Genomic DNA, 18173 nt, shown 5'->3' with positions numbered 1-18173 from the left:
GTGTTTATCAGTAACTGACAGGTCTGTGACAACTCTGAAAACTGGCTTGTTAAAATTCATCTCTCCATCCCCTCTCTGGCTTTCACAGCGGCGAATGCATTTTCTTCCAGAATGTTACAGAATTTAATTTGGCTATAGATAGGGTTATGCATGTTCTTTTTCTCTGAATGTAGCTGCCTTTGTCTTTTTGTTCCTGCCAGCAGTACATTGGATTGCAACATAGGTATTTCAGTGAGTTACTTCAAGGTATAACAAAACTGCAGCTTTTCACAGTGGAGGTTTTGACAAGCTGCTGATTAGCACTCTTGTAATGCTTGTTTAAGTGGGGTTAGTTAAAATATGCGTATTTTCTGTGTTCCACCAGAATCGGACACTGATCCTTTGATCTTTTCTATCTGTGAGCTTGAAGCGTAATGGGCAGTCTTAAACTCCTGGAGTCAAAGACTGTATAGGTGGGTACTTGGGTTTGTTCGTGTGGGCTGGGCTGTTGTAGCTAGAGTGCCCTGGAAGCTGAACCCCCGGGGCTGGGGGAGATGGTGCACTCAAATACAAAGTAAAAATGCTTTCGAGTATAAGCAATGTCTCTGCTGCCAGTACTTTCTCTACAGACCAAAGATGCACGCTTCCATGTTGTGTACATTTTATTTTGCTATTCTTGCTACTAATTTACAGATAACACTTGACAAGCTTAAAAAATAAAAGTGTAGAAGACTTAAACTTTAATAACATCAATACATGCCATTTCTGTTGATGGTTATCTTGCTCTGTCGCACATGAGACTCCTCAGCTTCAGAAGAGTTCTGCAGCTTGAACTCTGGTTTCTGAGAAGGCTTTAGTTACTCTGCAAAGCGATGTTCTGTCACTTGTACAAGTGCAAGAGGTGACCAGTGTTCAAATGTGGCTCTGCTCATGCTGTGTTCATGTGAATGTTAATCTTGGAAGTTAGATATGAGAATTGTTCTGTAAACCCTTTATCTTTCTATTTTATGAATTACGCACACAAATTCAGGTATCCTTCACAACTCTTTCACAACTTTGTCCATTTTTTCAGTGTGTCTTGCTATTTTACCAATTTACTTTTCTCTGTCATCTTAATTAAAAGTGAATCTAAATTCTCAGTTGTTCCAAAAATCTGTGGGATTCATGAGATTCTGGTGATAACAGCTTACTGATCATATTAATTAAACTGATGTAAATCCACTGAAGAGGTAAGCATAAAAACTGGAAGGTCTCCTGAGATTGTTCCTGTTGAAAACATAGTATGTGATCTGGTAACTGTGTTGATTTCTGGGACGGCAATGTAAAAACATACAAGGAACAAAAAGGGACAATACATTTATGTAAGATGTGATGTGAAACCCCATTCTACTGGGTTTTTGTTGCTGTTGGGAACTTCAGCCTGAGATTCAACAGACCCTGGTTCAAATTTTTCTCTTTTTGACTCCAAATATTTTTTAATACTTTGTGAATACTGGAAACTTCTTGCTACTTTTCTAAAATTGCCTCTCATCTTCCTCGCAGCACACACACACTTACAAGTAGCTTATGTTTGTGCAGGAAAGCTGGTCAAAGGAATCTTTTTTTCTGATTCTGTGGAAAAGAGCAAGAAATACCTTGCCAGCATGTTGGGTTTCCAGCATTTTCTCATCTAAAAATACTGAGTTAAATACTCTTGGTTATCTTGTGAGTCTCCCTGTGCATTTGTGTGATGCTCAACTGTATTAGCTTGTCAACTGAAATACTACTTCTCTATGTCTCCTGCCATTGCTGCTTGGACTGAGCTGACCTTTAATCTTGCTGAGTTATTACTGTCTTCCAGCAATGCTTCTCTTCCTCAGGGTTTATAGGTTCCATGATGGCATTTTTCTCCCAAGTCCTTTAACTGCTACAACCTCTGTTCTTTTCTTTCTTTTGCTGGCTGTAGTTCACATACAGTCTCTCAACTCCACTTTCGTTCATTTTTTTCTGTAAAACTGAGCCACAGACCCAGCTGTGCTTCATGGAGCTGGGCCCTGGGTACAGGCAGCTGACTTAGGGCCTGTTGGTTACACTCCAACCACTGGCTTTAGGGAGGAAACATGCACAGCACAATGCAGTTCCCCTCCTGCGGTCACCGTAGTGCCTAGGGCAACACCAGCGAAGTTGTTGCGCAGTACAGTGATCTGTTAATTCCACCTTACAATTTTAATGCCAACCTTGAACACACAACCCAGAAATAACAATGGAAAACTGTTTTAGTCTCTCCAGCTATGATGCATTCTTTCATGCTTCTAAAAACTATTTCAAAATTTCTAGCAAAAAATAGTAAAACCCAAGGCTGGAAGAGAATAGCATACTTTAAAAAAAAAAAAAAGAAAAGAAAAAAAGCTATTACTGAAAAAGACTTGAAATGCACCTTCTGCTTTTGTTCTTATATCTAAAAGTAAATGGCTTCTTCCGAAGATGTTTTTCTGCCTTAAAACAGCAAATGCAAAAATGCTGAATAATCAGAATTTTGGCTTGAGACTTACTGAATTGATTATATCACAAGTGAGTGGAACAATTCAGGGGAAGGTTTTTTAGTTGAGCCTTTCTCCTAGCTCACCTTTAATTTCAATAGCTAGCTCTTGAGAGAAAATTTTGGCTAAAAAACCAGTCTATATTCCTGTGTTAAAGTCTTAAAACTCACAAATATTCTAGCTTGTAGTTGAGACATCTTAGACTCAAGTTCAAAACAGATTTTTTAAAGTGTTATGTTTTTTTAAAAGCTCTGCTAGTCCTTGTACATGCATATACTTTTGCAGGCTCATTGAATAGGTAGGCCACAGAAATGTGAAGGGAACAAACTTTTGCAGGTCAGTTTACACGAAAGTACTTACATGAACATTGTTGGTGTCACTGTAGCTGTGTTTAATTCTGTTTGCTCTCATGTGCAGTGTATATGCAGTCCTCAGGACAAAGGTGGGGATTAAGGAAAAAACAAACTGGTCATTTTTTAAGTATTCTTTTGTAGTTAAACTTAATTTGTAAGCTTGTTTTTGAGGGTGGTTTGGTATGCTGGGAGAATTGTATTAAGCTGTTTTTACAGCTGACTTGATGACATTTCTCTAACTATAATATGCTGTTATTCCAGCATGGCAAAGGTCTGTGTAATTCATGTGCGCCCAACGTAATCACTGGTTTTCTTCTTTTGACAATAAATGGCATTGTACCAAAAGCAATATATCCTGTGTGTAGTTAGTAGTGGAAATAATTATTACTGTGCAGCTTTTATTTTCTTTGTATTTCCAGCAGTTGCCACTAGCATGGATTTTGTGCATTGACAGTTGTTCCAGGCTATTAAAGATGGTCGGTTTTTTGTTTTGCTTTTTTTTTTGTGTTTTTGCCTTTTTGGGGGGGGGGGGGGCGGGGGGGGGGGCAGCATCCTGAATAATATGTTTGCTTTCTGGAAGCTGCTGCTGTACTTTGAAGCAGAAAAGGGTTGCATCTGATGCTGCAATAAGGTTATTTTCTTCTGAGTCTTACCAGAATACATCTAGAACTAGAGTATCTTCAGAAATGCTCCTCTACGTTTTTCCTCTTGAGAAAGGCCCAGGCTCAACACCAGCATCATTAGAGCCAAGGATTATAAGACAGCAGAAGGGCTTTTTTCTCTGCTTGATTTTGGGATTCTGCTAAGCTACGCTCAGCCTTATTAGATCATGGCACTGTAAAAAGACTTGTGGAATGCTGCAACTGGTTTTGCTCACCAACTACTTAACTTCAGACCAGATGAGAACGCACAGGCAATATGCAATGCATGGGAACTCTCTAGTCTTAAGTTCTGTCTCTTCTGACCCCTCAGTAGCAATTCTGCACTACTGGCTTTGCAAGTAAATCTGCCCTGGATAACTTTCCTTTAAAAGAGGGAAGCTTTGCTTAGAACTTTCTGGGTGCTCAAGAGGACAAGGTATTAAGATAGTTATCTCCCCACCACTTGCGTCTGACTACTAGTGTGTAGTACTCATCATACCGAAGTATCACTGTACCAAAAAAAAAAAAAAGTATTGTAGAAATAACAGGGGTGAAGAACTTGCTCTTCTCAACATGTATATTCTTCCTTGCTTTCAAAGTCTGTAGAAAAATACCTACTTTCAGTCATAACTGAATAGCTTTTCTGCATTGTGTGCACATTTTTCTCTGCTGTCTCCTACTCTTTACATGTGACTTATTTTACTGCTAATGGTGTTACAAAAACTGTAGTACTACAGGTGTCATATGGTAACTTGTAAATAAAATTACCGTAAACACATGGTCAAGTTATTTGTGGTGCTGCTCTGTAAACGTGTGACATTACCTTAGCTCTAAATCTTAACTGCACTTTCCTGAAGGACCTGTACATCGTACTTAGAGCAGTCTGGTCCTAGTAACAAGTTCCAGGAAACTATAGCATGACAGCAATTATTTCTACACAGTAACTTTGCAACATAATTTTCTAGAAGACAGTAAATCAACACTTATGTCAAACTGATTGTTAGTGGAGCGGTAATACATTTTACGTAAATATCTCTAATAATTCACAAAGCAAGTGAAAAACAAAATTATTTATGGTTGGAAGCTGATTAGGAAACTTGCTGTTATAGGATTTTGACCTTGGAGCTTATCAGCTCCAGCAAAGGACTTCTTTCCTATCCAAGTGAGAGGCTGGAGGAAAAAGTGGTAGAGTTCTGACTTGTGTAGAGAACACAAAGTGTTGTGCTTTAGTTAAAACCGTAAAAGATATACTCCCGTGCTGCATTTTGTTCATGGTTGGTATGCAGTAGTCAGAAATGGAGCACCAAGTGCTGGGTGGCTGGATCCAGAGGTGTGCAGGAAGGAGGAAAGGTATGGCAGGCACTGCCAGGAGCCAATAGGGATGTTTATGAACAATGTGCCCTTCTTCTTCTAGAAAACAGTCCTGAGGAAATCTAATCAGCAGTCAGATGTTAAGCATTTCCAAGCAATTTGCCGTTGTGTATGCATGTGTTGTGGATGGCCTGTCATTGGTTGGTATAGCAGTAGATGATATTTAATGATTTTTGTGCCATTTCTCTGGGGGATGGATGCATCCCTTAGTCAATCCTACAGCATGCTTTAAGAAAATATTAAAATGGCTGAATTTCCTGGAGTGTTGCAGAGATGAGAGATTTGCCATTCCCAAATCCCTGAGGCTGCAGTCAGCTGTCTTTTACATATTCAGATAAAAAGTATCTTTCTAATCCTTACCAGGGAAATAGGCCTTTTTAGAAAGGTATACCTGAGTTGGATGGGGAAGCAGAGGGATCGGCTGGTTGAAATACATGGTCCTTAAAGCTGTTCCTTCCATCACAGTATCTCTATGGAATCATCCTCTGAAGTTTTCTCTTCCATTTCCTTATTGCTTCATCCTTTTTTTTTTCCTGTCAGTGCAGACTGAATGCTGTTTCTTTGTTTGTGAGTGATTAGATTTTCCTCCCTCCACCACTATTTGCATTCACCTGGAAGCAGTATTCACTCCAGCTTTGATTTTGTAATCTATTATTATTGTTATTATTGTTATTTTGTTATTGTTGTTGTTATTATTTTCCTCTGAGGACAGTCAATAGCTGATTTTCTTGTAAGGTAAGGTGATGCTTCCCTGTGAGATAGTACTAAAAACCTTGGCTAGTACCTTTGGCTATGCTGGCTTTGTTTTGTACAATGGACTTGACAGAGATATATCAAGAAGGATTTTGCCTTCCTTGTGTATTGTGGTGATGGTCATTGAGTGTATTAATTTGAAAAAAAAAATGTTTTAAGAAAACTTAAGGTTTAGAAAATGTTTGGTGCATTCATTTTGAAAAAATAATTGTCCTAATGATCTGCAGTGCAAGCACAGTTATTTGAAGGAATGGGCAACAGAGCTCCAGTGACAATCATGCAGCACTTGCACAGCATGTGGTTTGGAGTTGTTTTGAGACTGCCCAGGGGGGGAAGAGCAGAAAAGAGTTGCAACTCTGGTGAGCCAAAAAATATGATGTGATGCTGTCTAATACTGTTAGCTATATTCAGAATTTAAATAGCACTAAGCATATGAGCAAAGAACAAGTAATTTCAAGTTGTGGACATCCAATACTTTGGGCCAGACTTAAGACACTGCCAGCCATATTCTGTTGAAAGTGACTGTATTAATGCATTTATTTTAGACTATAGCTTCCCTTCATGCTTTTATTAATTAAGAAAATAGCTTTCCATTCACATCAATCATTTCAAGTCAAGAGAAAGAAATGACCTTTCAGTGTTGCTCATGACTTTGAATGACTGGATATGCCAACGTTCCTGCTCCTCAGCTTTCAACCGCTCTTGTAATTCTTCACCTTATTTCTTCCATCTAAATATGCTTTTCTGCAGCTGTGACATACAGTCCTTGAGAGCCTGATTCTTTTTAAGGGATATAGATTAATTAAGAGGCAAATACTTATTATGTGGAAACATTTATCTGGAAACTGTTCCACTTAAGATGGATCAAACTGTTTCTCAAAGCAGGAGCTGTGACAGTGTAGCTTGTGGCCTTTTACCTTAAGGGGCAATTGAGCCTATTTACAGCAAGCATATTGAACTAAATATTTAGTTCAGAGAATAAACACGCTCAAAATAAATGCAATACTTCTCATAATAAAATGTCATGCCCATGATAGCTATTGAATGGAATCTCTGACACACAGAAAGCAACCAAACTACAAACAAACAGGTATTAGAAAACAAAAATGTCTCAGGAGTAATCCTCTCAAGTGAATGAAATCCTTGTGTGTAGCAGAGTTTGTCTGAAGGTGCTGATTATAACCCAAGTGTTTTTTGTGGGTAGAGGTGGGCAGCAACAATGAAGCTTGTGGCATTTCTTGTATAAACATTGCTATCTGCAAATTGCCACACACCTCCTCAAACAAAAATAGCAATTAATTAACCAAGAGAGGCTATTTCAGCTCTTAAATTGCTTATTCCAGATATTTGAGTATTGCCGTGGCATTCATTTGCACTGAAAATGGATTCATGATGACATTTTTGTGTTAAAGCATTGAAATTTTGCATGTGTATATTTTGTTTTTACTTAAATGTATGAATCACCTGAATACCTAGTCATTTTCATTGTAGGAAAAAAAACACAACAACATTTCAGTGATCTTACATTGCTATTGCCTGCTAACTGTACTTGAATTTGGAGGAGGGGAAACCTTATTTGCTTTTCTCTTCAAGTGCACGCTTCTATGCTCTGGATTATTTTTAGAATAAAATAAACTTCAAGTAAACTAGTAATAATGACAAAGTCACTGTCTGGCCTGTTCAGGAATAACAAGTACATTTGTATACCCTTTGCAGCTACTTGTGTAGTGAGGAGCTAGCTAATATCTAAAAAGCCTGAAGAAAATGGATACATAAACCCAGCTTGTACTCTCCTACAAACACAATCCCCATATCCTCCTACATGCCACTGTACCACAGGCTAGCAGCTTCCAGGAATTGGTAGTCAGCAGACGTTATGATGCTACTGAGTGTTTTTTCTGATGTCATGGGGTTTTATTAGGTCCAAAAGTTTGACCACCCCAGTGCCCTGTCTCCCTCAGCAAGTAATAGGTGCTGCCAGAGGTGCTTTACCTTGTATGCCCTTCCAGAGATTTACTGGTTTTCAATTTGTTGTCTCTTGTAATCCATTGTTTTTCTTCAGTCCGTTCTGTTAGGAAGGCTTAAACATTGTCCTAGAATTGGATTAATGCCTGGCCTTAGCTGAAGAATGGGCACTCCAAGGGGGACATGGGCCAGCAGTGGGTACCCAGGGAGAAATGTAAGAACAAGGCGAGCGTATTTTGCCAGAATGCTTTCTTGCAGAGTTTATGGCTCAGAGATGTTTTCCTATTTCATAGGTCTAATGAACTGTCTACTTAGAATTTTATTTGTATTTCTTATGGCTTTGTCAGTAATTATTTTGAGATCTTTTTGTAATTCTTTGCAGTTATATGATAGCTTTTGTAAAATGTATATTAAGCTAACACAGATAATCATTGAAAACATCAGGTTGGAAGGAAGTTCTGAAGGTCATCTGGTCCAACCCCTGATGACCACAGTGAAGATGTGGTGACCTGGACTGCCTCTGGACTGCATGAGGCTGAAGAAGACCTACTCAAAAAGAGGAGGATGATGTAGATCTTTAGTTCTTATTGCTTATGTCATGGGCATGGAATTTACCATTTCACTTTTATTTTTACCCATGCTTCAGTCACGTTCACCTGTATGCTATACAGGGTGGTGCTCCTCACAACATCCTTTTCTGTTTTGACTGGAAGACAGTGTTTAGCAAAGAATGTCATTTACGTTTGTGCAGAGCCTTTAGCTACTGTGGAGATGCAAACAATAAGCCCCTCTGCGCCATACAGGCTGCCCTTCCTGGCACCATCAACGATGTTCCTGGCTGGAGCACACAGCAGAAGGTGCACCATCATAGTTTGTGCTGTTCCTGCTCTCGGGCTAGGATATTGTTTTTCTTGGGCTACCCATCTGCACTTTTCAAGCACTGGGCTTTACACATAGACACAATCTATATTCTAGAAATTATAAGCCATTTAATGTAACATTCACTATTCATTTTGTCTGTAACAGGGCTATAAAGTATCCAGAGAGCAAAAAAGGAGATAAAATTGCCCTAGAAAAGACATAATAATACGTTTCATTCAGCCTCCCACTAGAAGCCTTGTCTCCATGAAAACCCTAATAAAAGCTGTTAAAGGAAAAGCATAACTATAGCTTAGACCTACGTACTTCAAAGCTCTCCTGCATATTCCAGTAATTGTAGAACTGTTGGACCTGTAATTGTGCCATCTGCTGGTGGAAAGTAGCCACGAATATCATTTATATAAATAACCTTGCTGAATGACAGTTAAACATGACTATAAAATAGCAAAAATTATGATGATAACACCTAAGGGTGTTCTGAAAAAATATTGTATAAATTCTCTAGAACTGTAGCTCCAATAGTTATCAAAGGCTAACCTAGCAGCTATTTAGGGTTCTGTTCACTTCAAAACTGTGAGTGAATGATATATGTTCGTGTGATGTTTTTTTGCGTGTGTGGTGTGTTTTTGTTTGTTTGTTTGTTTTTTAAGCAGGCAGAGAGGCAGAGTCATAATGTGTGTGTAGTATGACTGATCAAGGTAGTAAATATGAGGATTAAAAGAAAATTTTGTTGGACGGGGACTGATTTGATCATACACCCCCCCCCTTTTTTTTTTCTAGTTTCTGTTATAGGTCTAAGCAATTCCAACCACCTACGAATAAAGCATAACACCCTGTTAGGGAATGAGGCACAGAAGCATGGTGAAACATTGGGTACTTTCTTAATATAAATATTAATGAATAGTATTATGCTAGTTACGACTGTCAAACTTTGTACAATCTGTTCTTCTTGTCTCCTTACCTTTCCACCCCTTTTCATATGTACTGACGTAAGTATCAAAAGAGTAATTCAGGATAAAGGATAGCCATTTTTTGGAACTGAGAGAAAACAGGATTGGAGCTTGATTATATGAAAAATTACTAAACTCTTGTGTGGTTTAAAATCCCTGTTTACATGTGAGTCGGTCTCTCTCTTGTAATTATATCCAAGGAATTGCAAAATCTTATTTGTAGTCATGGAAAAGCATCTTGCAGGAAGTTTCTGGATACTAATGTTCAGGGTATCTTGTTGGTTCTAACAGTGATTCTGAAGGCTTTGCAATGTTGTTTATTCACTGCTTTGCACCCTGCTCAGAAAGGTACTCCACCTACTGTATAATTCTCTGAGCTGACAAAAAAGCAGATACCACTTTTGTGATTAAATATGAGTTACATTTACTTGTGCTTGTGTGCTCCTGCTCGAGCAGCAGGTTTGGTCCTGTCTTGTGCCTCACTGAGCCGTGCAGAAGTCTTAAGTGACTTTTTTTTAGAGCCTGAAGATTTGAGGTTCCCCAGAAATGAGGCACTGGATTTTAATCTTTTGCAAAAAGGATGGCTGAACAGTGATTTGATGAGGATACTTGGGAGCACAACAGCAAAATCCAGGATATAAAATGGATTTCAATAATGAACACCAGAGTATCAACATCTCCAAAACTTATGTACCAATTCAGATGGCATTTCAATATTTGCATTTCAACCCTGTATTACCAGCCAACCTCCTCCTACCCTGGCACACTGCAGAACATGAAGCAGCAGCATTCCCTCTGGTTTTATTTTAAGGAATTGTTATTGCATGCTATGACATATGCCTGGCAGCTTTCATGTTTAGTGCTGGTCTCTACTGTCTCAAGCAGATGTAAGATAGACTTTTCTAGCTTCCTCCCACCCTTGTTCCAGTCATTCAAAATGCAAGCCATGCTGTGGCTTTAAAGGTTAGAGCCCCCTTTGCTACAGGCAGGTCTCCCCCTTCCCATCCTGCCCCCTTCGCTGTGCTGCCTCAGTGTGCTAGAAGTTGAACCAGTGACTGTGCCAGGCTCAGAAAACATTTTGACAAACATGTAGCTACCAGAGCAGAACAAAATAAGTATTCAGTAGCTGTGTGGCACAGTTCATAGCACAGCGTGTACTGTGTGCATAGTGCCTTATGACCAAGCAACACACTTATTTAACGCAAATATTTTTTCTTGGTATAACATCTTGCAAGGATTTCTTCATATAAAACTGTACTGCAGCTGTAAGCAAATTTGATTTATGAAATGGGTATGAAGTACAGCAGAAGGAGTGAGACTTCAATGCTATTAACTCACTATGTGCCAGCCTTGCCAACTTGCATTTGCTTTCAGATTTTTGAGCACATCTATGGGAACATAAAATGGAAATCTAGATATGGAATATGCTCTAGCTTGACACATATTAACAGGTAAGGCTGCTTTGTTATTCACCTATGGATATCGTGGATACTCTACATGACTTCTCAAGAGATTTTCCTTGCCAGGAATAATTTGCTGGGACCTGCGACTCCTTGGAAACAGGGACTTACATTGTTTCCACATCATATGGGTCACAGATACATCTTTGATATTAAGATGGCCAAAATACATGCACAGCTAGCCCCATCCTGTCAAATACCTAGCAACTAACTGACTGGACCAGTTTCTGGAAACATAATTTGTGTGCTCTCGATCTCTGCAATCTTGCATCTCTGACAATATTTTTAAACAGAGATTAATTCAATTTCTCATGTGACCCTTAGAAGCTCTGTCCAATAATATACAAGGTGATACACAACAGAACAGCAAATCCAGCATACCCTGTCTGGTCACTGCCTTCCTGCTGCCAATGCTGAAGGTGCCAAAAGTGAACTACTCACTCAAGAAAATACGTAGTTGTGCTATACACTAAAATATGACCTTATATAACTGAGTTACGAACAAGGGACTACGATGTGGTCAATAAGTTCAGATGCTGGCTATCTTCCGTAATTTCTGCTGTGTCTTTTTTCCTTTTCTATGCCAATTTCGTGGTTTGGGTTGTCAAGCAGTCAAATCAGGGCAGTTACTGAACATACTTATTCAGGTTCAGGGATGGCAAGATAAGCTCTACAGGCAAGAGACTGATTGAGAAGTATCTGCTTTTTCTTCTGTATGAATGCTAGCATTTTATTTAATGACAACCACATGAAAAATATTTGTATTGGAGAAGCAAAAAAAAAATGCTGCCAAAATAAACAACAGTAGATCTGTGGTTATGTTTTGGCAGAAAGTCTAGGCAGTTCTTAAAGCTCAGCTGCAGATTATTTCACTGGCCACACCAAGTTCAATACTGAACAGCAATATTACTGCAGGTTGGGGTTCAAAAGTGCTGACAGATATTTGCTCTCACTATGCCTTACCGAAGCTTCTGTAACAAGGAGGATGTAATCAAATACTGTGATTGACAGCATTATACGGGAAAATAGGCGATGCTTGCATGCACTGATCTTGTCTTTAACTAGTTCCCCTATTTCTCTGTTATCAGAAATATTCAACCCATTTGATCTAAAAGTTATAAAGGAAGTTCACATATTTATCTGTCAATAATTATGTAAGAATGTTTTTAAGAAGTTGACTCAGACATCTAGTAAAAAAATTAAGTACAAGATTGGCCACAAGGTGGAGCCAGTACAGTAGCAGGCGTATCTTCCGAGGTAAAGAAAACGTTGCGTTACTTTGTCTCCCTCGGTATTTCAGTAGTATCAGCATCTTTAAGAGGATTGTTCACTTTTCACAGTTACTGAGGCAGCATTGAAGAAAACCAAAACCAGGTAGTTAGGGTGAAGAATTCATATTTAAAGAAATCCATCCAACAAATGAAACTCTTGCATCTAATCTGACCTAGAAAGCTATAAATCAGTGATGCTTTTTTCTTGACACTGACCTAAGGTAGCCTTTGGACTCAGTTGCATTCTCCATGAGTTTATAAAATTAAGTGCCTTGAGGAAAAGAAAGAATGATTGGGGGGGTGGGGGGGACACGACACACACTCATCAAGAGTGTATTTCCCTCTCTATAAGTGTTGTCTAGGCTTTGAACTTTGCAACTCTGCTTGCTTAGAAAGAAAGGTGAGAATAGGAAAGTATTCATGTTCTTGAAGTCAGAACATCAATTCTGAAATGCATTTGGGGATCCTAATGAAGAATCACTTGAACACCTGGCAATTAGCCAAGCAGATAGATGTGATCATCAGGCTGTCAAAATAGGTAAAGAACAGTCATGTGTTTGACTATTGGAATCCACAGTTCAAGAAATCATTTGATAACTTGAAGAATGATCTGAAAAAAGATGTAGAAACAACTCATAAATTGAAAAATGTGTTTTATAAAAGGCTATACCCAAAAGGATGTCTATACTAAGTTTCATTGTCTCTTCAGTCTTACGGATGAAGGAATAGAGAGCTGAAAGATAAAACTAAATACATTGAAGGGAAAAATAACATTTATATCTTTATTGATTACAGTAATTAATGACTGGAACAACAAATTAATTTGTAAATTGAGACAGGATGTCCCAGGATGTCCCAAGAAAGAAAGAGAAAGGAACTAAACAAATCCTAAACAGAAAAAGCTTGAATCCCTGCCTTTAGCCAACTGTATTGCATATATAGCCAAGCATATGCAGAATGTATTTAGAATGTATTTATACAAAATATGTATCAACAGAAAATAAATCTCTAGTTTTCTACAGCTCACAAAACACAGGTTTAACTTCTCAGATATGTAATAGCTGCCTAATATCGCCAGAGTCTGTAGCTACATGAACGAGATGACAATCTTACATAATGGTGGATTTTACAATATATATGTGTACATTGAAAGAGCTTCTATAGTTCTTTTTATTCTACTACCTTTTCCTTTTGCCTTAGAGAAATGTAGCTTCTGGTTTCTTTATTGATAAATACAGACAATGCATGCTAGCATCTGATTTTGTGCTTTAAACCACTATAGTCCTCATAAAGTGCAATTAGTTTGTATGTGTTGCTGTGCTGGTTTATTGTGTTGCCAGTCTTATTTGCATGCGAAATTGAGATTCAAATATTCCACTACACTGTGTAATTTACTCACCAGGAGTGAATAGCTGCAAAACTGATGATATGCCGTTTCCAGTCTCATCATGATAAAGGGCCGTCTGATTCTTGTCTACAGTCCAGGTATATCTCACTGGAGGTACAACCTAGCCCCCTCTGCTTTCAGAATCCCCCACCCACTTTCAGGGGTTCATAATAGTTCTGTCTTTTCAGTTTTTGGATATGATCTAAACCCCCCAAAGCAGCTTGGGATAGCTTATAATAACTGTCACTCTTTCAGAGATCAGGGGAATGATACAGAATCGCAGGGCTTCCCAACTTACTGAACTATGCAAGTAGCTGCTCGCAGTCCCTGCAGTCCCTCCGCTTTTGAGCAGTTCTTCTGCATTTGAAGACAATCAGAACTTCATGCATCCAGCATCCTTTTCTCTCCACAGCTTACCTAGTACAAGAAACAATTTTCAGGTATAAATATGGCTGACACTTGTGATCACCCTTTCATTACTGTGCTCCTATCAAATGATTCTAATCACCCCAATGATTAGAGACAATGTATACACCTGAATTGGGCATCTGAAGTGATGGATGAAAATTTTTTTCCACCTCACATCCATCTATATGTATATGAGTATATGTTCACATCTGTTCCTATATAAAATCGTGATAAAAAAATATAGCCCCCAAATTTCTCTGCCTACTGTCCACTTGAGGATACCTTGAGACTTCAAAATATTTTGAGAGCGCTGACCGCATCACTTGATATTCTCTGATCTGTTGAAGCAGTAGCTTCACTGCAACTTTTCTGTTTGCAGGTTTTACATTGGTGTTGTAGTACAACCAAATACTTACTCTTAATGGTTTCAAAAATCATGCCAAATGAAAAGATAGTAATTTCCTTGTTTGCCCTAAATATCTCCCTGCACACAGTGCTAGACAAATGACAAAAATATGCTGTGACAAGCACCAGTATAATTTGTTTATGAACTAACAGTGAGCTGGTTTGCAATTAATGCATAATATTATCTTTTCATATTATATAATCAGAAGTTTGTTCTACTTTTGTCTCTTCCCGTAAGTAATCTCCACAAAGAAGTACCAGCTAGCTAGTACCAGCTAGCTTTTTGTTTCTTTGTTTGTTTCTCAATTTCATTTTAAAGACCAACACCCTTTATAACATTCATTATATGTCAGCTATTCCTATACTATACTCCTTAACCTGGCTGCTGCCAAGAAGAAGATGTATATTCTTTTCCTTGGAGAACTTGGGAGAACACAGTGTTATAAATGTGAGTAACTGACAAGAGCAAGCTCCTCTCCTCTCCTCTCCAAAAAAAATTTTTTCCTCTTTCTGTAGTCTTCTTTCAGCTAAAGCAAAGACCACAGATCTTGACAATTCAGAGACCAATTGATTTTTTAAAAATTTGGTTAAAGTCTCCAAATGTTTGAGGAACAAAGGAAGGAATGATCCTGAAATTCTTTCTCAATTTAGGTGCCTTTAGTAATCCTTCCTGCCTCTACTTGTCACATTTGGAGTTTGTCTAGTTTCCAGAATGGCTTATGGTTTTTAGTACAATTCACCTACCAGTTCTCTTTCTAACGTGCTAATCCACAAAGACAATGACTGAGTGCCAGCTCTACAGCTCCCATAAGCCAGTGAATTCCAGAACTATAGACCATAACCTTGATTAGAATCCTTAATAAGAAACAGTAACACATCCCTGCTCTTATTACAGAATTATATTTAAACTGAAGTTTCATGATGCAGAGCACGCAACAGAAACATAGGCAAGAGTTGTCAGACTGTCAAAATCAGCGCCATTAAAGTGCTGTGCATTATATTACTGATGATAATATGGTTGTGATATAATTAGGACACTACGCAGGATTTAGTAGTAGTAGTATGACATCTGCTTTGCTAATCAAGATCAGAGCTCAACTGTGAAAGGCAGACTTCACCCTAAGAGTTTATAATCCAAACACTGTAGAGATTGAGATTCAGCATTTCTCAATTTCTTCCATGCTTTTTAAGTTATTTCGCTATCCCAGTGGACTACACACAGTACTGTCAAGTACATCACGTTGTACCAGAGGTTCATTTGTATAAGCAACTTTAACCTGCTACTGAAGGCATTGAATACATCCTTGACATGTCTTTATCTTAAAAAAAGAGAGAGAGAGAGAAAGGGATGGTATTCTAACAGTGCAGCTTGTGTATTTGTTACTAGGGAAACAAATAGCAAAGAGAAAGAAACCCTCAGTGTCCTTGTCATTTGGATCTTTCAGTGGAGAAGCGAAGCTTGTGTTAAAACAATGGAAACATTGTTCTACTTTCAGGATCCTTTGCTGTCCTCACTGAATGACAGACACTTCTTTCTCCCCCTTGTCCATCTTGTCATCTCTGAAAAGGAGAACCACTTCTATGCTCAGGATTGGACTACTTTTTTTGGCTTTTTTTTTTTTAATTCCCCATGTAGAGTTTAAAACCTGTGCCTGTGTAACCTGTTCAGTTCCTAACACCTAAGGCAAGATCACAGCATGTCTCTCGAGGAAAACAGGAGACACCAGGTGTCTGCATCCACTCTGCAGAAAAGCATGTACAGCAGCACAAGTGGTCCCATGTTTGCACTCCTTTGAGTCAGTGCTGAACCAGAGCATGGCATCTGACCAGCAAGACACCAGAGAGGGAAAGGTACTGCAGCATCTGCCACATCTCAGAACCAGGACCCTGTGCAGCCAACAGTCACTGATGGGGACTGTGCGCGTGTGGTATCAGGGCCTTTTGGGTTTGGGGGCTGTGTACTGTGAAGGGAGCTTTGCCACCAGTTCAGCAAACCAGTGAGGTGCCAGTCACAACTTATGTGGACTGACACAGATGTGGGATGGGGAGCACTACCTGCAGAAATTTTTTTATTGACACCTTCTGCTTGTTGCTTAATATTACTCATTCCTAATAAAAAGAAAAAAGAAAAAAGAAAAAAAGAGGATAAAAGTTGAAACTATGGTAAACATACTGTGGTATGGTACTGTCAAACCCATCATAAATATTAACTGCTATTAAAAAACCGAAGCATAACTTCTTAAGTATGCATACAGGAGTATTTTTTAGATAATAGTATGGCAGCAGGCTGAGTGCATAGGGTATAGAATCAGCTGTACCAGATCAAAACAGCTGTCCATCTGACTAAGGAGACTTAAGTCTTTCTTGTTAAGGGAGAGTAGTAATAGGCCCCTTAAAATGAAGTATAAGAAATGGCTTGTTAAAATTTTATAAAAGTTGGTTATGGGATATTTTTAACTTTTAGCTGTCTGAAGCTGTTTATCAAGATTTATGTAGACTCCACATTATATCATATTTAACGTAATTTCTCTGCTTGGTTACGCTACATCCCTGCCTCTTTCTCCATTCCAATTATTATCTTGTTGTATGCCTTTATTGTACGCCTCATCTAACTCATCTGTGGCAACTGGATTAGGAAGCCTGAATTGGTGCTCTCTGAAGTGCGGCTAAGTAAGTCAAATGGATTATCACCTTCCCCCTTTTTACAAGACTACAGCTACCAGCACTGGAGCTGGTGAGATGACAGGGAAATTGCAATTAAAGCTCTACTGGCAACACTTTTGCAGATATTTGTTTCTTGCTGTCTCACCAATACAGATGTCATTTTTTATTGTGCAAGCATGACTTTTTTGTACTGTTCTTCAAGGATGGCCATTAATTTGGTGTTAAAGAAGACGCATATAACAAAAAATGTATAAATACATGAATTATATAGAATTTAAAATTGTGATTTGCAGAATAAAATCAACTAATGCATGGTTTAATGATTGTAGCCACTAGCTGAATTGTAACGGATCCTATTTCTCTAATATTCTGCAAAGTACCAAAGCCCCTCAGGTCAAAATAAATAAAAAATGAAAATGAAGGATTTAAAGAAGAAAGATGTCAGTACTGACAGGAAGAGAAAGAGGTGAAGTTAGTTTTATTGATGCTGTATTTATGTAGCACGACAGACAAGCCCTGCCTCAAGGTACAAAGTGTAAATGACAGCTTCGTCATGGACTTCGTCAGTTTGTGTCTCTGCAGTCTGAGCCTGGGTAAATAGAAGAGTCCAGCCAAAATAAACTAGGGGCTAGCTTTTATTTACTTTTTTTTTTTTTTAAAGGAAAACGAGATCAGCGCCAACAGACCTGGATGCTTCAGAAACGACTTGTTTGTGAATCATGTTTCAGTGTTCAAACGTGTTTTTATGCCTCAAAATGTGTGCATTGTGTACCTGTAAGCACTGAGCCCTTCCCCAAACTCCTTTTCCAGACACAAGTGCTCTAGCCCCTTCTACTTATACTCAGGCTCCAGCAAGGCATGCTTTTGTCAGCGCTTTTTGCCCACATCACCAAACTTTTTAAGACCGATGCCATCTCCTCGCCTTTTACCTACTTCCAGCAGCCGCCTGACAGACCAACCACCTCCGTGTGGCACACCTTAAAGCCCCCCGGAGAACACTCGGGGCTGCCCCAGCGGCAGCTCCCCTCACGGCGGCAGCTTCCCCTCACGGCTCCCTCAGCGGGGCCGCGCTGACGCCCGCCCTCCGCGCGCTTCCCGCCTGAGGGTAGGGGGTGAGGAACGGGGGGGGGGGGGGGCGCTCGCTGCACGCGCCCGACGGCCCCGCGGG

The 18173-nt window shown here is 39.1% G+C and overlaps 1 long non-coding RNA gene across 2 annotated transcripts in view; it reads right to left on the bottom strand.

The window, feature by feature from the left end:
* LOC106031264 (uncharacterized) overlaps positions 1–18124 on the bottom strand; it is a 40203-nt gene extending 22079 nt beyond the window's left edge. For both annotated transcript variants that reach the window (XR_010825580.1, XR_001204201.3), the window contains exons 1-2: positions 17939–18124; positions 13827–13945 (exon numbers count right to left, since the gene is read on the bottom strand). This is a non-coding gene — a long non-coding RNA (uncharacterized lncRNA). The remainder of the gene's footprint in view (positions 1–13826; positions 13946–17938) is intronic.
* Between the last annotated feature and the right edge of the window lie 49 nt (positions 18125–18173).

Source organism: Anser cygnoides, chromosome 17 (assembly GCF_040182565.1).
Source record: "Anser cygnoides isolate HZ-2024a breed goose chromosome 17, Taihu_goose_T2T_genome, whole genome shotgun sequence".
Taxonomy (NCBI): domain Eukaryota; kingdom Metazoa; phylum Chordata; class Aves; order Anseriformes; family Anatidae; genus Anser; species Anser cygnoides.
Note: the sequence above shows the minus strand (reverse complement) of the source record. Positions and strands in the feature narration are given on the sequence as shown.